The sequence below is a fragment of the Mesoplodon bidens genome (assembly GCF_964165515.1).
Source record: "Mesoplodon bidens genome assembly, chromosome: 16".
Taxonomy (NCBI): domain Eukaryota; kingdom Metazoa; phylum Chordata; class Mammalia; order Artiodactyla; family Ziphiidae; genus Mesoplodon; species Mesoplodon bidens.
In genome coordinates, this window is record NC_138173.1 from 29,978,735 (window position 1) to 29,999,500 (window position 20,766).

Genomic DNA, 20,766 nt, shown 5'->3' on the forward strand with positions numbered 1-20,766 from the left:
CATATTTATCCCTTAATTGTTTATTGTACTTATATTTGATTTTATATTCTTTTGTCTTTTAATCTTTGTACTATTTTATTTAAGTGGTTGATTAACAACCTTTACTATATATTTGCCTTTACTAGTAGGATTTTTCCTTTCCTATAGATTCTTACTTCTAGTTGTATCTTTTTCTTTTCTTAGAGAAACCCTTTAACATTTCTTTTAGGGTCAGTTTAGTATTGATGAACTCTTTGTTTTTACTTGTCTGTGAAATTGTTGATCTCTCCTTCAATTCTGAATGATGATCTTCCTGGATAGAGTATCCTAGTTGCTAGATTTTTCACTTTCAGCACTTCATATTTATGATACCAATCCTTTCTGTCCTGCAAAGTTTGTGCAGAAAAATCAGCTGATAGCCTTATAGGACTTCCTTTGTATATGACTGTTTTTCTCTTTCTGCCTTTAGAATCCTTTCTTTATATTTAACTTTTGCAATTATGATTATGATATGCCTTCATGTGGGTCTTTTGGGGTTCATCTTGTGTGGGACCCTCTATGCTTCCTGCACCTGAGTATTTGTTTCCTTATTCAGGTTCAAGAATTTTTCAGCCATAATTTCATTAAATATTGTACATTTTGACCTTTTTTTTTTTTTTTTTTTTTGGTAGTACACGGGGCTCTCACTGCTGTGACCTCTCCCGCTGTGGAGCACAGGCTCTGGACGCACAGGCCCAGCGGCCATGGCTCATGGGCCTAGTCTCTCCATGGCATGTGGGATCGTCCCGGACCGGGGCACAAACCCGCGTCCCCTGCATCGGCAGGCGGACTCTCAACCACTGCACCACCAGGGAAGCCCTTGACCCCTTTTTATCTCTCTTCTCCTTCTGGAACCCGTATAATGCTAATGTTGGTATGCTTGATGTTGTTCCAGAAGTCCCTTAAACTGTTCTCATTTTAAAAATTTGTTTTTCTTTTTGCTGTTCTGATTGGGTGGTTTCCATTCTTCTATCCTCCAGATCACTTATGCATTCTTCTATATCACCTAGTCTGCTATTAATACTTTCTAGCATGTTTTTCATTTCAGCTATCTTATTCTTCAGCTCTGACTGGTTCTATTTTGTATTTTCTATTTCCTTGTTAAAATTCTCAATGCATTCATCTATTGTTTTCCCTAGTTCAGTTAGCATTCTTATAAGTAAGGCTTTGAGCTCTTTATATGGTAAATTATTTATCTCTTGTTTCATTAGTTTTTTCCCCAGGGTTTTTTGTTGTTTTGAAACAAATTCTTCTGTCTTCTCATTTTGCTTAATTTTCTCAGTTTTGGTGAAATTAGGTGAAACCATTACCTATCCTGGTCTTGGAGGATTGTCCTTGTTTGGGAGCATCCTTTTGCATTCTGCTTGTGCCCATTGGATTTGGTGGGAGAGCTGGATCTGATGTGAGCATGAGTCATGTCTTCCCCCAGGGTGTGCTGACAGCTATCTTCTAGGCAGGTGATGGGGCTAGAGAAAGAGTGGCTAGAGCCAGAGCCAGGTATGAGCCTGGGCTTCTCCTTTGCTCAGTGGCAATACCATCCTGTCAGGGGTGAGCTCAGGTCCCAAGTTGCTGTAACAGAAGTCCTGAAGGTTGAGTCTGAGCTGACTTTGTTCCCTCTAAGGTGTGTGTTTCCCCCCTCCCAGCATTGGCACCTTTGCCCCAGTGTAGAGTAGTGCTGGAGCAAGAGAGGCCAGAGCAAGTGGCCTGTACAGGCTGGGGTGCATGCACCAGTCAGAATTCCAGGCTGATCCCTGTCTGCTGCTTCCATGAGCACCAGTGATGTCTGTCCTTGTCCCATTTGGATGCTATGCCAGGCCCAAGGTGGCTCTGTCCCTCACAACTGTGCACTCTCTTTGTCCATGGTAGCCTTCACCTTAGTGTGGAGTTGCATTGTGGAGGGGCCAGAGTAGATGCTTGCCTTGGGCTAGAGTGGGTGCTAGGGCAATTGCAGGAAACTGCCCAGGGCCACAGAGCAGTTTTAGTCTGTTTCCTCTGCATTTTTGGGGGGAGTAAGCCAGCACATGTGTACTCTTCATGAGTGTAGCTTAGGTTTTCTAAAGCCCCACTGTCAGTCCCACTGGTTTTTAAACCAGCTAAGAGGACTCATCCTCCTGGCATTGGACCTCAGGACCCCAACCCAATATGTGGTTCGAACTGCTCTCTCCCAGGGAATCTCTGAGCCCATGTAATCCCCCTCCTCTTCTGTGTCCTCTTCTAGGGACACAGGTCCTGACCTGATCACTTCTCTTCTCTTTCTACCTGACTCTGTGTGGATCTTCTTATAGCCTTGATTGTTAAGAGTCTTTCTGCCAGTCTCCCATTTGTTTTCAGTGAGAATTGATCCACATGGAGATGTCTGTTTGATGTGTCCATGGGGTGGGGGGTGGTGGGGACATGAGCTCAGCATCTTCCTATTCTGCCATCTTGATCTCCTCTCTTCTCTTCTCCTCTTTTTTTTTTTTTTGCTTTGCATAATATATATTTTCCTTTCTTATACATCCAACTATCTGTATCATTATGTTTTAGATGTGTCTCCCATAAACAGCATATACCGTAGCTGGATATTATTTTTTATCCAGTCTTAACAATTTTTATCTGAACCATTTAGTGTATTTATATTTAATGTAAATTAGCAATATACTAGTTTGAAATGCACCATCTTATTTTGTGCTTTCTATTTGTCTTATTTTGTTTATTTACCCATTTCTTTGCCAAGGAGAAGGAGAGTAGCAGGAGCAGTTTGCTCTGCTGGTGAGGACTTTATTTTACTATAGATTATTATTTAGCATTGTCAGTATATGATAAAAATAAAATTATTATTTTTTAATTATTTAAAGAAAATAAAGCCCTCTTGTTACCCGTAAGAGACTGTCAACTTGTATCACCCCTTCCTCCTTGATACATCCATTTACCTTGTAATAATTTTTAGTACTATTTTTAAAATATATTCTTCTCCTTCTTTCTTTTTTTTCCACTAATGGTTTGGATGATATTCACTCTGTTTCTATCATTTTATGGTTACCCTAAACATTCCTGCATTTATCCTCAATCTACCAAACTTTGTTACACAATGCTTTCACTCCTCTCTAAGACAATACAACGACCTTAGAATATTTAACTACAATTACTCTCTTCATGACATAAATGTTATTGTTGTTTTAGCTCTCATCTTTTTATTAAAACCCCATGAAACATTATTCATATTATTATTTTGCATAGTCAAAGTTGTTTTTAATTTACACACATTATTTATCATGTTTGGCCCTTCAATTTTTCCTGCATCTTAGACTTTTCATCTGACATAATTTTCTTTTTTCCTTAAGTACATTTATTGAAGTTTCTCTCATGAGAGTTTGCTAAAGGCAAATTTTCTCATTTCTTTATTTGAAAATGTCTTTATTTCACCTTCATTTTTGAGAAAAAAAATTTCTAGATATATTCTTTCAGCACATTGACAGGTTATTACGCCCTGGCTTCCAGTATTACATCTGAGAAGTAAACTCTTACTCTAAATCTTGCCCTTTGAAGATAATTTTTAAAGATCTTCTTCTATCTCATATTGTTATTCTGCAGCTTCACCATGTGGTATCTAGATACACCTTTTTATTTATTTTTATGAGATTGTTTGGGCATCTTGAATCTATGGATTAGTGTCTGTGACAGACAACCTCCAAGGTGACTCCCAGTGGCCCCTGCCTCCTCGTATTCATGCCCTTATTTAGTCCTCTACCACATTTACCAGGTTGCCTGCAGCTCCAACAGACATCTTGATTATAACCTCATGACATGTTGTGAGCCAGAACTACCCATCTAAGACACTTCTGGATTCCTGATCTTGTCTTTGTGACATAGTAAATGTTTGTTGTTTAAGCCACCAAATTTTGGAGTGATTTGTTATACAGCAATAGATAACTAGTACAGTGTTTTTCATAATTTCTGGAAAATTCCCAACCATATCTCTTCTAATATTCCTGTTTTGCTCTGTTCTTTTGCCTCTTTTGATCCTCTCACTTAAAAATCTGTTTCTTTTCATCTTTATTTTCCATTTTGTTTTGTCTCATTGTGCTGCATTCTAGATAATTTCTTCTGACTTACTGTACCTCATGTAATCTGACACCATTGATTTTAAAAGAAAGTCTGACAAAATGTTTTCTTATCACATTGATGAAATGTATATACAATTTCAAAGATATTGAAGTGGAAAATATTTCTTTTAAAATTAGCCTTTAATTTTCTTTTTTTGATGAATATACTGCAAAATTCTCAACAAAATATTAACAAACCCAATCCAACAACACATAAAAAAGATCATACACCATGACCAAGTGGGATTCATCCTAAGTTCACAAGGATGCTTCAACATATGCAAATCAATCAATGTGATAAACAACATCAACAAAAGACAAAAACCACATGATCACCTCAATAAAAATTTTGTCAAATGCAGAAAAAGCATTTGACAAAATTCAACATCCATTCATGATAAAAACTTTTATGAAAATGGGTGCAAAGGGAACATATCTCAACATAATAAAAGCTAATTTATGACAAACCCACAGCCAATATAATACTCAATGGTGAAAATCTGAAAGCCTTTCTGCTAAAATCTGGAACAGAAGTGCCCATTCTCACTATGGGGTTCGTCAAAAAACTAAAAATAGAATTACTATATGATCAAGCAATTCCACTCTCCTGCATATATCTGGACAAAACTACAATCCAAAAAGATACATGCACCCCTATGTTCATAGAAGCAGAATTCATAATAGCCAAGACATGGAAACAACCTAAATGTCCATTGACAGATTAATGGTACATATATACAATGGAATACTAAGCGATAAAAAAGAATGAAATAATGCCATTTGCAGCAACATGGATGCAACTAGAGATTATAATACTAAGTGAAGTAAGTCAGAAAGAGAAAGACAAATATCATGTATGTATATCTGAATCACTTTGATGTACAGCAGAAATTAATACAATATTGTAAATCAACTATACTTCAATAAAAAAATAAAACATAACTCCATTAAAAAATAAAGTATGTCAACATTCAGTTCACATATTCTATTTTTGGCTGTGTTTCATCTGTTTTTAAACTGAACGATCAAAATATTAATTTTGTTTATTAAATTTTAATTTTAGAAGTTTTACATTATTCTATTTTCAAGTATCCTGGGTCACTTGTTATATTTCCTTTTTTTCTGTAGATATCTTTAATTGTGTATTTTATTTGTGCTATTAGTATATATGTATTATTATAAGCAAAACTATCTTATAGTCTGTGTTGGAGGTTCATTGAACCACCCCCAGGTTCAGTAATTCACTAGAAGGACTCTCAGAACTCATCATATAGTTGTATTCATAGCTAATATTTATTATAGTAAAAAGATACAAAGCAAAATCAGCAAAGGGAAAAGGTGCATTGGGTAGTCTGGAGAAAAATAAGCTCAAGCTTCCATGGATCCTCTCCCAGTGGAGAAACACAAGATGAGATTAATTCTCCCAACAATGAGTTGTGACAACACCTGTGAAATGTTGCCAACCAGGGAGGCTCATTAAGGATTCCATTCCTAGGGCTTTTATTGGCGGCTGATCATACGGGCACCTTCTGTTGGCAAATACTCACACTCCTAGAAAGCACAGGAGTTTGGCATAAACCATATTGTTTACACAAACAGTTTAGGCACAGTGAGTTCCTCTTATAAATTAATGGTGGTGGGAACCCTTCTAAAATCCAAATTCCTGGACAGGATCCAAAAGCCAACCTTGTAAGCAGGTCTTCAGAAAATTGCACTCAGGTCTGCTATGTTAAAAATTTTTTGCATGTACTCAATGTCTGAAGAATTTGTGTGTTGTTTTAGGTACACTGTTTCTTGATTTTGCTGCTTCTTGTTCATGAGATCTAGTTTCCTGGTTATCTTTGTGCTGTTCCTGGTTATCTGTGTGTTTCTTATTGTTTTTGAAGAGTACATTGTAGGACTAATTTGAGGCCCATGATGAAATTACTTCTTTTAGAAAAGACTTGTTTTTGCTTTTTTTTTTTTTAATATAAATGTATTTATTTATTTATTTTTGGGTGTGTTCTGTGAGAGGGCTTTCTCTAGTTGCGGGGAGCGGGGGCTACTCTTCATCACAGTGCATGGGCCTCTCACTGTCACGGCCTCTCGTTGCGGAGCACAGGCTCCAGATGCGCAGGCTCAGTAGTTGTGGCTCACGGGCCTAGTTGCTCCGCGGCTTGTGGGATCTTCCCAGACCAGGGCTCAAACCCATGTCCCCTGCATTGGCAGGCAGATTCTCAACCACTGCGCCACCAGGGAAGCCCCTTGCTTTTGCTTTGCTTCTGTCCTGGACCATCTTAAACTAAACTCAAACCTTGAATTCTTTGGATGACTCTGGTGACTGGAACCTGAGAAGAAGAGCTATTCTACTTCTCGTACTGACAAAGATTCTCTCCTTGACCAAATTTTAGTCAGGCTCCTCTGAGCTCTTTTTTAAGTAGGCCTAGGCCTTAGGCACGTTCTCAAGAGCCCAATTTTAACAAGAATCCTGTTAAGTCAGTTTAGCCAGAATCCCCCACCTCCAATATCTGATTATCTTTATATCTGATGATTTTCCTCATCCCTCACTGTCCTCCAGGTAGTATCTGATCACTCTGGCCTTCCTTCAGCAATAATCCTGTTAGATCAATTAGCAAGAATTATCCTACACTCTTAGTAATTTTCCATCCATTGACTCCCCCAGCCTGTTCCTTGCCTATACAATCCCCACTTTTCCTTGTTATATTTGGAACTGAGCCCAATGTCTCTCCCCTACTGCAAAACTCTACCCATCATGACAGTTCCTTTGAACAAAGTCTGCTTTACAATTTTAACTGTGTCATGAGTAACTTTTTCTCTAACAGTTCACCTTTACACCAAGGCATGTTCTCTGGTCCCACTTTATTGTGTTTCCTGGGTTCTGATCTTGACCTCCCAGAGAAGCCATCCAAATGAAATTTAAAATTTTCTTGCATAGACAAATACCTTCAAGGTAAAGGTATCTTCTGAGTTTGTTTACTCTTCTAGATTCCCATTTTCTCCTCAACCTTGGCCTGACAATTTCCCACTATTTGTCAGCTATTTTTCATACTTCCAACAGAGTACTTTTCATACTCTAATCAGCATCCCTGGTCAAATTCAGTTGGTAGGGTTTGCTCGCCTACCTTCAGTTTTCTCTCATATAAAATGAGAACTATAATAGCACTTTTACAATGTTGTAACAATTATGAGACAACGTGTTAACAAAAAAATATATTTTTCAAGCTTTTGGACTAATTCTTCTTAGTGTAGACCCCCAAATGTAACCCCTTCCATTTGTTAACTTAGCTTCTGTTCAGATGCATAAGAAGGTGCATAAGGGGTTTTATTTTTTAACTGAATAAAGACAGAATAGATTTTGGTTGAGAGAAAGTGCTCCCCCTACCTCCACTCTGCAATGATAAAAGGGAAAGGAAAAGTAGAAAAATGGGGAAGTTGTGGAAATGCCTCTTGGTCTGGCCATATGAAGTAGAGATGACCATCTGTGGTTGGCTGGGAGGGACAGAACCTGCTCTGTGCAGGAGGTTCTGTGGGACCGGCACAAAGAGGGCTATGCTGGGGCCCAGGGAACAAAGTCTGCATGACTCCACATATGAGCTCTCTCACCTTGAGAATCCAGAGTCCATCCATGTCTGAGGCATGGACAATGCAGTTGTCATGAAATGCAATGGCAGAGTGAAGCAATAAGAAGAAATAGGCAGTTTTTGTAACAGTGCATAGGGGAAAGGGCAAGCCAGAGCAGGAGATAACTTATAAGGAGTAGGCTGAATTACTTCTGTTGACAGTCTTGATTATGATGTACCACTTTTAGGGCAATCAGAGATCAAGGAAAGGCCTTTGAGAGGGGCTGAGATGCTGCTGTGACACTAGAGGGGGCACTTGAGTGTTATACAGTTGAGATACTACTAATAGCAAATTTTTATGTGGCATTTGTCACAAGCGAGGGGCTGCTCTAGATGCTTTATATTTATTTGAACCCATATAATCTCCATGTCACTTTATGAGATAGGTGTCATTTTACAGATGAGGCATGTATGAGGCAAAGGGAGGCTGAAGTGTGGTCTGAGTCTATGCTGTTAACCACCGTGCTGCAGTGAGATTCATGAAAGAACTCAGGAACCTCAAAGTCATTTATTGATGCAGCATCCAGTGACGGACTACATGCAGGTATTGAGCTAGGTCCATCATTGTTGCCCAAACTCTGCAAACTGAGCTTTTATTAAAAAAAGGTTTAAAAAAACTTAAAAAGTATAAAAGATGGGACTTCCCTTGTGATCCAGCAGCTAAGAATCTGTCTTCCAATGAAGGGGACAGGGGTTCGATCCCTGGTCAGGGAACTAAGATCCCACATGCTGCAGGACAACACGCCACAACTAGAGAGAAGCCCACACACTGCAACTAGAGAGAAGCCCGCGTGCTGCATGGGAAGGTGCTGCAACTAAGACCCGATGCAGCCAAAAATAAATTTAAAAAAAAAGTATGAAAGACGGGACTCTGCCCCTCAGAAATCATGATTTAATTAGTCTGGGGTACTTCTCAGGGAATCTAGTTTTCAAAATTTCCCCAGAGGATTCCAATTTGCAGTCAGTGTTCACAATTGCTGTCTTACCAAGACTTTTTCCACTAAGTTAAATATACCTTGAATGATTAAGTCAGTGGTTCTCAAAGTATGGACCACCGACTGCATCAGCAGTACTGGAAACTTGCTAGAAATGGAAATCTTTTGACCCTACCCAGGCTTACTAAACCAGAAACTCCTGAATGTGGCCCAGTAATCTGTGTTTCAATTGGTAATTCTCTTGGTAATTCTGATGCATGTTAAAGTTTGAGAACCACTGATCTTAGGCAATTACCAAAACTCACTTGTATATAAGTTTTATTTTGAAGTCATTAATGTTAAATATTAGATTGTCCAAATGATTTTCCCCGTTTTTGAAAAGTAGTATTGTTAGGTTACATTTTGTATTTATTTCTGTATTTTACCCATCTAATTTTCTACATTATTAGATAAGTTCTCAATATGTCCCTTGTAAATTCATGCTAATAGATTTGGTTTGGACAAGACTGCATCATCTTAAGTGTTAAACTGCATTTTCCCTTGATGAGACACACATGGAAATTATGAATAATTAATCATCTACCAATAGGTTGATAATATTTTAGTTAATTAACCTAAAATGTATGAAAACAGAATAGCTTTTGATTAAGAAAATACCTCTGGGGAATAAGTCAGGAGGTAAAAACTAGTGTATAAAATCTAGTCTCCTGTTACTTTTCTGACTTTTTTTGTTATGTGAATTATAGTAATTGTTGCAGTTAGGAAGACAAACATTTGGGAAGTTAGCTGGTGGCTTAGACAAGGTTGGAATCATTATTTGATAAGGTCATCACATTACCAGGTCTAGTTCTTAGCTCTGCAGGCTGAGAAATTAATTTTTCAAACCTGCCCTTTGGTGACATCCTCTGGGCATTCTTACCACACCAAACTCCTAAGAGACCAGTGTGTTGTCTAGAGTTCTAACTTATTAACTTATCATTTTAAATATTTAACTTTCAGGTAGGGTAGAGTGAATTCTCTTTTCTCTCAGCAAAGCTACAATAAAAGACAAATTGTAATTAAAAGGATGCTTGGTGAGCAAGGAGCCAGTCCAGAGGGATTGAATTGAATGATAAATGTCTATTATATCTTTCTTTCACTTGGGGTATGTTTATGAAGGGAACTGGTACTTATTTCTAAAATCAGGATATGCCCTTCTCTGGATCATCCTGGTTGCTTTCTCTTTAGAGTCCCCATCCTATTCTGCCTTTTGATCATTCAGTTTTTATTAATATATTTTCTCTTCTTAATGGAGACAATGAAATTTGTTTGATTATATGTTCTAATAGTCCTTGTCTGCTGAAACTATATACTAATCTCAGTGAATACAATCTGAAATTTATCTAACTCCCCAGTCACCAGTTTATAGGCTGTTTTTTAGGGTGGATGGTGATGATGATGATTTTTACAGAAAACTATTTTAATTTATTGTATGTTGATTTTCTATACTTTCATTTTATGTTCAAATTATACTTTGAATGTGCATGTGTGCATGCTTGCTTGTGGAAATGGAGGTGAATAAGATATTTGACTGTCATTATGCTGTGTTTAATCAAATCTAGGACACTGTTATCGAGAAAAAATGTACTGTAGTACTAAGGAAAAAACTCTGCCAGTCATGACACAATGCTTTAGCGCTTAGACCCATTATTTTATATTTATAGAAAGAGCACTTTTAGATTCATTTAAACATAATTGAAAATATCATATATAACTCCTTTCTGTACTTGAAATAATATAAAACATAAATTGATTAAAATATTTTAAAATGAGCTCTATAATAGAATCCTATTCTTCGGAATCATTTTTCAACTTAGAGCCATTGACAGGTGTGTTTTCAATACAATATCATCTTCAGTGCCATCAAAAACATTGATAATGCAGTGTTTATTTAAAAGGTGCTCCATTGGTAGTCATTTTATGTTTTTTAAAATTTATTTTGTTGAAGTATAATTGATTTGCAATGTTGCATTAGTTTCTGCTGTACAAGAAAGTGATTCAGTTATACATATACATATTTTTTCATATTCTGTTTAATTATGGTTTATTATGGGATATTGAATATTGTTCCCTGTGATAACAGTAGGACCCTGTTGTTCATTTTATAAGTTTTTTTTTTTTTTTTTTTTTTGCATTATGTGGGCCTCTCACTGTTGTGGCCTCTCCCCTTGCGGAGCGCAGGCTCCGGACGCACAGGCTCAGCGGCCATGGCTCACGGGCCTAGCCGCTCCGCGGCATGTGGGATTCTCCCAGACCGGGGCACGAACCCGTGTCCCCTGCAACTGCAGGCGGACTCTCAACCACTGCGCCACCAGGGAAGCCCCATTTTATAAGTTTTGATGATGGTCTTTTTCTATCTGACTACTCATAATTATACTTTTTTTCCTCCATTGAATCACAAGTAGATGGAAAGTAAGGGCTTATCGTCAAAGACAGCAGGAAATTTTGTTTTTCTTCCAGTTTTATTAACATATAATTGACATGTAGCACTGTATAAGTTTAAGGTGTATAGCAAAATGATTTGACTTACATACATCATGAAATTACTACAGTAAGTTTATATGCATCATCTCATATGGATAAAAAAAATTAAAGAAATAGAAACAAAACTTTCCTTGTGATGAGAAATCAAGATTTACTCTCTTAATAACTTTCATATACAATGTACAGCAGCATTGATTATATTTATTATGTTGTACATTACATTCCTAGCACTTATTTATCTTATAACTGGAAATTGGTACCTTTTCACTGCCTTCATCTAATTCTCCCTCGCTTTAGCCCCCGCCTCTGGTAGGACAAACCTGATCTCTTTTGCTATGTTTGTTTATTTGTTTTTGAAGTATAATTAACTACAACACTATGTTAGCTCCTGTTAAACAACATAGTGATTTGATATTTCTATACATTTCAAAGTGATCCCCATGATGTCTAGTTACCATATGTCACCATACAAAGATATTACATAGTTAATAACTATACTACACACTGTACATTTTATGCCCATGACATTTATTTTGTAACTGGAAATTTATACCTCTTAATCTTTCTCACCTATTTCTTTCCTTCCCCCAACCCCTTCCCACTGGAAAGAATCTCTTTGTTCTTTGTATCTATAACTCTGTTTTATTATGTTTGTTCATTTATTTTGTTTTTTGATTCCACATATAATTGAAATCATACAGCATTTGTCTTTGTCTCAGCAGGAAGTTTTTGACTAATGATAGTCCTATGCAACATAAAAATTGATCACACCACCTTTCTTTCATTGCTTTGAATTTTTTCCATTTACTTGGAGGGAACTGGCGATTTACCCCACCTTCAGTTGCATTGCATGGTATGGAGAGGGAATATAGCACTTTTCAACATCAGCATCACCTGTGAGCTCATTAGCAATGTAGAATCTCTGGCCCCACCCAGACTCACTGAATCAGAACCTCCATGTTTAACAAGATCCCTAGATGATTCAAGTTAACCATGCATTGCAATGCATTACAACTTTATCCATTTGTGGGACTCTTCCTTTCTTAATTTCTGTAATGTTCTTGATTGCTTCTTTGCAAGAAAATATGGATTTGCAGTAATTCCTCCAACAATGATTATTAATTAGTTAATCATTTCACCCACTCCTCTATTTCTATGTCTTTCGCACACTTAATTAGTTTTAGTGATAAATCATAGTCTAGTTTTTTAAAGATATTTTATTTAATTTATTTTTTAACATCTTTATTGGAGCATAATCGCTTTACATTGTTGTATTAGCTTCTGCTGTATAACCAAGTGTATACATATACATATATCACAATATTCCCTCCCTCTTGTGTCTCTCCCACCGCCTGTGGCATCCCACCCCTCTAGGTGGTCACAAAGCATGGAGCTCATCTCCCTGTGCTATGCGGCTGCTTCCCACTAGCTTTCTATTTTACATTTGGTAGTGTATATATGTCCATGCTACTCTCTCTCACTTCGGCCCAGATTACCCTTCCCCCTTCCCATGTCCTCAAGTCCATTTTCTAGGTTTGCAACTTTAATTATGTGCTGATCCTAGCTTCTTCAGAACCATTTTTTTTTTTAGATTCCATATATAAATGTTAGCTTATGGTATTTGTTTTTCTCTTTCTGACTTACTTCACTCTGTATGACAGACTCTAGATCCATCCACTTCACTACAAATAACTCAATTTCGTTTCTTTTTATGGCTGAGTAATATTTCATTGTATATATGTGCCACATCTTCTTTATCCATTCAACTGTCGTTAGACACTTAGGTGGCTTCCATGTTCTGGCTATTGTAAATAGTGCTGAAATAAACATTGTGGTACAAGACTTTTTTTGAATTATGGTTTTCTCAGGGTATATGCCCAGTAGTGGGATTGCTGGGTCATATGGTAGTTCTATTTGTATTTTTTTGAGGAAGCTCCATACTGTTTTCCTTCGTGGTTTTATCAATTTACATTCCCACAAACTGTGCAAGAGTGTTCCTTTTTCTCCACACCCTCTGCAACATTTATTGTTTGTAGATTTTTGGCTGATGGCCATTCTGACCAGTGTGAATGGATTTATCTCTGGGCTTTCAATCCAGTTCCATTGACCTATATTTCTATTTTTGTGCCAGTACCATACTGTATAGATTACTGTAGCTTTGTAGTATAGTCTGAAGTCTGGGAGCCTGATTCTTCCAGCTCCGTTTTTTTTTTTTCTCAAGATTGCTTTGGCTATTTGGGGTCTTTTGTGATACCTCATTGTAGTTTTGACTTGCATTTCTCTAATGATTAATGATGTTGAGCATCCTTTTATGTGTTTGTTGGCAATCTGTATATCTGCCTTGGAGAAATGTCTATTTAAGGCTTCTGCCCATTTTTGGACTGGGTTGTTCATGTTTTTGATATTGAGCTGCATGAGCTGCTTGTAAATTTTGGATATTAATCCTTTGTCAGTTGCTTCATTTGTAAAAATTTTTTCCCATTCTGAGGGTTGTCCTTTCGTCTCATATATGGTTTCCTTTGCTGTGCAAAGACTTTTAAGTTTCACTAGGTCCCATTTATTTATACTTGTTTTTATTTCCATTTCTCTAGGAGGTGGGTCAAAAAGGATCTTGCTGTGATTTATGACATAGAGTGTTCTGCCTATGTTTTCCTCTAAGAGTTTGATAGTGTTTGCCTTAAATTTAGGTCCTTAATCCATTTTGAGTTTATTCTTGTGTATGGTGTTAAGGAGTGTTCTTTGTGTTTTTTATACACACACACACACACACACACACACATATATATATATAATTTTAATATTTTTTCCATTATAATTATTTACAGGATATTGAATATAGTTCCCTGTGCTATAGAGTAGGACCTTGTTGTTTGCTTTATTTTATTTTATTATTTTAAACATCTTTATTAGAGTATAATTGCTTTACAACAGTGTGTTAGTTTCTGCTTTATAACAAAGTGAATCACTTATATATATATACTTATGCCTCCATATCTCTTCCCTTTTGCATCTCCCTCCTTCCCACCCTCCCTAGCCCACCCCTCTAGGTGGCCACAAAGCACCGAGCTGATCACCCTGTGCTATGCGGCTGCTTCCCACTAGCTATCTATTTTATGTTTGGTAATGTATATATGTCCATGCCACTCTCTCACTTTGTCCCAACTCACTCTTGCCCCTCCCTGTATCCTCAAGTCCATTCTCTAGTAGGTCTGGGTCTTTATTCCCAACTTGCCCCTAGGTTCCTCATGACCTTTTTTTTTTTTTTTTTTTTTTTTCAGATTCCATTTATATGTGTTAGCATACGGTATTTTTCTTTCTCCTTCTGACTTACTTCACTCTGTAATACAGACTCTAAGTCTATCCACCTCATTAAAAATAACTCAATTTCATTTCTTTTTATGGTGGAGTAATGTTCCATTGTATATATGTTCCACATCTTCTTTATCCATTCATTTGTTGATGGACACTTTGGTTGCTTCCATGTCCTGGCTATTGTAAATAGAGCTGCAGTGAACATTTTGGTACATGACTCTTTTTGAATTATGGTTTTCTCAGGGTATATGCCCAGTAGTGGGATTGCTGGGTCGTATGGTAGCTCTATTTTTAGATTTTTAAGGAATCTCCACACTGTTCTCCATAGTGGCTCTTTCAATTTACATTCCCACCAACAGTGCAAGAGGGTTCCCTTTTCTCCACACCTTCTAGAGCATTTATTGCTTGTAGATTTTTTGATGATGGCCATTCTGACTGGTGTGAGATGATATCTCATTGTAGTTTCGATTTGCATTTCTCTAATGATTAATGATGTTGAACATTCTTTCATGAGTTTGTGGGAATCTGTATATCTTCTTTGGAGAAATGTCTATTTAGGTCTTCTGCCCATTTTTGGATTGGGTTGTTTGTTTTTTTGATATTGAGTTGCATGAGCTGCTTATAAATTTTGGAGATTATTCCTTTGTCAGTTGCTTCATTTGCAAATATTTTCACCCATTCTGAGGGCTGCCTTTTCGTCTTGTTTATGATTTCCTTTGCTGTGCAAAATCTTTTATGTTTCATTAGGTCCCATTTGTTTATTTTTATTCCGATTTCCCTAGGAAGTGGGTCAAAAAGGATCTTGCTGTGATTTATGTCATAGAGTGTTCTGCCTATGTTTTCCTCTAAGAGTTGATAGTGTATGGCCTTACATTTAGGTCTTTAATCAATTTTGAATTTATTTTTGTGTATGGTGTTAGGGAGTGTTTTAATTTCATTCTTTTACATGTAGCTGTCCAGTTTTCCCAGCACCACTTATTGAAGAGGCTGTCTTTTCTCCACTGTATATTCTTGCCTCCTTTATCAAATATAAGGTGACCATATGTGCATGGGTTTTTCTTTGGGTTTTCTATCCTGTTCCATTGATCTATATTTCTGTTTTTGTGCCAGTACCATATTGTCTTGATTACTGTAACTTTACAGTATTGTCTGAAGCCAGGAAACCTGATTCCTCCAGCTCCATTTTTCTTTCTCAAGATTGCTTTGGCTATTCGGGGTGTTTATATTTCCATACAAATTGTGAAATATTTTGTTCTAGTCCTGTGAAAATTACCAGTGGTATTTTGATAGGGATTGCAATGAATGTGTAGATTGCTTTGGATAGTATAGTCATTTCACAATGTTGATTCTTCCAATCCAAATACATGGTATATCTCTCCATCTATTTGTATTATCTTTAATTTCTTTCATCAGTGTCTTATAATTTTCTGCATACAGGTCTTTTGTCCCCTTAGTTAGGTTTATTCCTAGATATTTTATTCTTTTTGTTGCAATGGTAAATGGGAGTGGTTTCTTAATTTCACATTTAGATTTTTCATCATTAGTGTATAGGAATGCAAGGGATTTCTGCCTTAATTTTGGAACCTGCTACTTTAACAAATTCATTGATGATCTCTAGTAGTTTTCTGGTAGCATCTTTTGATTCTCTATATATAGTATCATGTCATCGGCAAACAGTGAGAGTTTTACTTCTTCTTTTCTGATTTGGATTCAGTTTATTCCTTTTTTTGTCTCTGATTGCTGTGTCTAAACTTCCAAAACTATGTTGAATAATAGTGGTGAGAGTGGGCAACCTTGTCTTGTTCCAGATCTTAGTGGCAATTGTTTCAGGTTTTCACCATTGAGAACCATGCTGGCTGTGGGTTTGACATACATTGCCTTTATTATGTTGAGGTAAATTCCCTCTACCTACTTTCTGGAGGGTTTTTTGTCATAAATGGGTCTTTAATTTTGTCAAAATCTTTTTCTGCATCTATTGAGATTATCATATGTTTCTATCCTTCATTTTGTTAATATGGTATATCCCATTTATTTGCATATATTGAGGAATCCTTGCATTCCTGGGATAAACACCACGTGATCATGGTGTATGATCCTTTTAATATGCTGCTGTAGTCTGTTTGCTAGTATTTTGTTGAGGATTTTCACATCTGTGTTCATCAGTGATACTGGCCTGTAGTTTTTTTGTGACATCTTTTTCTGGTTTTCGTATTAGGTTGAGGATGGCCTCATAGAATGAATCTGGAAGTGGTTCTCCCTCTGCTATATTTTGGGAGAGTTTGAGAAGGATATGTCTTAGTTCTTCTCTAAATGTTTGATAGAATTTGCCTGTGAAGCCATCTGGTCCTGGGGTTTTGTTTGTTGGAAGATTTTAAATCACAGGTTCAATTTCAGTTCTTGTGATTTTTCCATTTATATTTTCTATTTCTTCCTGGTTCAGTCTCAGAAGATTGTGCATTTCTAAGAATTTGTCCATCTCTTCCATGTTGTCCATTTTATTGGCATACAGTTGCTTGTAGTAATCTCTCATGATCCTTTGTATTTCTGCAGTGTCAATAGTTACTTCTCCTTTTTCATTTCTGTTGATTTGAGCCTTCTCCTTTTTTTTCTTGATGAGTCTGGCTAATGGTTTATCAATTTTGTTTATCTTCTCAGAGAACCAGCTTTCTGTTTTATTGATCTTTGCTATCATTTCCTTCATTTCTTTTTCATTTAGTTCTGATCTGCTCTTTATGACCTTTCTTTCTGCTAACTTTGAGGTTTTTTTGTTCTTCTTGCTGTAATTGCTTAAGGCATAAGGTTAGGTTATTTATCTGAAATTTTTCTTGTTTTTTGTGGTAGGATTGTATTGCTATCAACTTCCATCTTAAAACTGCTTTTGCTGCATCCCATAGGTTTGGGGCCGTTGTGTTTCTTTGTCATTTGTTTCTCAGCATTTTTGATTTCTCCTTTTGTTTCTTCAGTGATGTCTTGGTTATTAAGTAGTGTATTGTTTAACCTCCATGTGTTTGTATTTTTTCTAGGTTTTTTCTGTATTGATATCTAGTCTCATAGTGTTGTGTTTGGAAAAGATACTTGATAAGATTTCAATTTTCCAAAGCTTGATTTGTGATTGAAGATATGATCTATCCTGGAGAATGTTCCATGAGCACTTGAGAAGAAAGTGTATTCTGTTGCTTTTGGATGGAATATCCTATAAATATCAATTAAGTCCATCTTGTTTAATGTATCATTTAAAATTTGTGTTTCCTTATTTATTTTCATTTGCATGATCTGTCCACTGGTGAACGTGGGGTGTTAAAGTCCCCTACTATGATTGTGCTACTGTCGATATCCCCTTTTATGGCTATTAGCATTTGCCTTATGTATTGAGGTGCTCCTATATTGGGTGCATAAATATTTACAATTGTTATATCTTTTTCTTGGATTGATCCATTGATCATTATGTAATGTCCTTCTTTGTCTCTTGTAATAGTCTTTATTTTAAAGTCTATTTCATCTGATATAAGTTTTGCTACTCCAGCTTTCTTTTGATTTCCATTTGCATGGTATATCTTTTTCCATCCCCTCACTTGCAGTGTTCATGTGTTCCTAGGTTGAAGTGGGTCTCTTGTGGACAGCATATATACAGGTCTTGTTTTTGTATCCATTCAGCCAGTCTATGTCTCTTGGTTGAAACATTTAATCCATTTACATTTAAGGTAATTATCAATATGTATGTTCCTATTACCATTTTCTTTATTGTCTTGGGTTTGTTATTGTAGTTCTTTTCCTTCTCTTACGTTTCCTGCCTAGAGAAGTTCCTTTCCCATTTGTTGTAAAGCTGTTTCGGTGGTTCTGAATACTCTTAGCTTTTGCTGTGTGTAAAGTTTTTAATGTCTGTCAAATCTGAATGAGTTCCTTGTTGTGTAGAGTCATCTTGGTTGTAGCTTTTTCCCTTTCATCACTTTATATATATCCTGCCACTCACTTCTGGCTTGCAGAGTTTCTTCTGAAAGATCCGCTGTTACCCTTATGGGGATTCCCTTGTATGCTATTTGTTGCTTTTCCCTTGCACTTTTAATATTTTTTCTTTGTATGTAATTTTTGACAGTTTTATTAGTATGTGTCTTGCTGTGTTTCTCCTTGAATTTATCCTGTATGGGACTCTCTGTGCTTCCTGGACTTGATTGACTATTTCTTTTCCCATATTAGGGAAGTTTTCAACTATAATCTCTTCAAATATTTGCTCAGTCCCTTTCTTTTTCTCTTCTTCTTCTGGGATCCCTATAATTTGAATGTTGTTGTGCTTAATGTTGTCCCGAATGTCTCTTAGACTCTCCTCAATTCTTTTCATTCATTTTTCTTTATTCTGTTCTGTGGTAGTTATTTGTAGTACTTTATCTTCCAGGTTACTTCTCTGTTCTTCTGCTTCAGTTATTCTGCTATTGATTCCTTCTACAGAATTTTTAATTTCATTTATTGTGTTTTTCATGATTGTTTGTTTACTATTTAGTTCTTCTAGGTTCTTTTTAAACGTTTCTTCTATTTTCTCCATTCTATTTCCAAGATTTTGTATCATCTTTACTATCATTACTCTGAATTCTTTTTCAGGTAGACTGCCTATTTCCTTCTTATTTGTTTGGTCTGGTGGGTTTTACCTTGTTCCTTCAACCACTGCGTATTTCTCTGTCTTCTCATTTTGCTTAACTTTCTGTGTTTGGTGTCTCCTTTTTGCAGGCAGCAAGTTTGTACTTCCCACTGTTTTTGGTGTCTGCTCCCAGTGGGTAAGGTTGGTTTAGTGGGTTGTGTAGGTTTCCTGTTGGATGGTACTGGTGCCTCTGTTCTTGTGGATGAGGCTGAATATTGTCTTTCTGGTGGGCAGGATCGTGTCCAGTGATGTGTTTTGGGGTGTCTTTGAACTTAGCATTATTTTATGCAGCCTCTCTTCTAATGCTTCATGTTGTTTTCCTGTCTTGCTAATTGTTTGGCATGGGGTGTCCAGTACTCGAGCTTGCTGGTCATTGCTTGGAGCTGCATCTGAGTGAGATGGAGATCTGTGGAAGAGCTCTTGCCGATTGATATTATGTGGTTCTGGAGGTCTCTGATGGTTCAATGTCCTGAACTCTGCTCTCTCACCTGCGAGGCTCAGGCTTGACAGCCAGCCAGAGCAGCAAGACCCTGTCAGCCATACAGCTGCTAGTGCTGGAGGATCTCCTGCAGAGGTGGGAGGTGGCTGTGGCTCACCATGGGGACAGTGACACTGACAGCAGAAGTCCTTGGAAGTATTCCTTGGCATGAGCCTTCTGGGAGTCTGCCATTAGCCCCAGTCTAAGATGTTTAAAATTCCACTCCTAGTACCAATAGTGCCCATAATTCAGTTGAAACAATAACAATATGCACAATTATGTTTATGATCTCTGGCCTAGAGTGATTTAAAAATGATGTAACTTACTTTCAGAATGTTAAAATATAAACAAAATGTGTGTGCATTAAGGTTAATGAAATATGGTAATTATTTCATTAAATTCTAGGATTTTCCTACCCTTTGCTTTTTCACTCTTTTATCCTGAGAGAAAGGAGATGGCAGTGGAGTTGAGATTATAAGTTTAGTGTTATGTTTAGAAGATGAGAGTTCTTGGACTCTGCAGAGATAGGAATAGGGAAGACTGGAGAAGACTTCAGGATGGCAGATCAAGCCTATGTCTGCAGAGCCAGTTTGTGAAAATAATTTTCTTTTAACATTCATTCTCAACACAGCAATAACAATTTCCCCTATCTTCTTGTAGTCATAGGTCTCACTTCTCGAGAATCTCCATGGCTGTTTGGATGGGTTTCTTACATTTGATATTTGCACTGCCATCAATGCCATCAGGTAGAGTCAATTACTAGTCCCACAGAGTGGCTCAGGGTCTAAGGCCAGAGATAAAACTTCGTCACATTAATTTGGATGGAGTAAAACAGGGATGTGGATTCAGTTTAGTGTAGAACTGTTGGATTGCTTACTTCATATATTTTTCTGGACAGATTCTCAAGTGGTTTGTGGCTACAGTACACTCAAAGCACTAAAAAGTTGGAATATTGAGCATAGGAAAATTCAAGTTCATCCACATGAAAGCTTCTAGATCTTAAATGCCTCTTTAATTTTCATACAATCATTTTTTCCCCTTTGTGTTATCAAATGCCTTGCTCATTGAAATTCTGTAACATTTCTGGGCAAATTTGACCTGTACGTCATGCACTGATGAAAAATGTATCCTTCTGAGCTTTACTATGTCTTTCAAAATCTTTAGG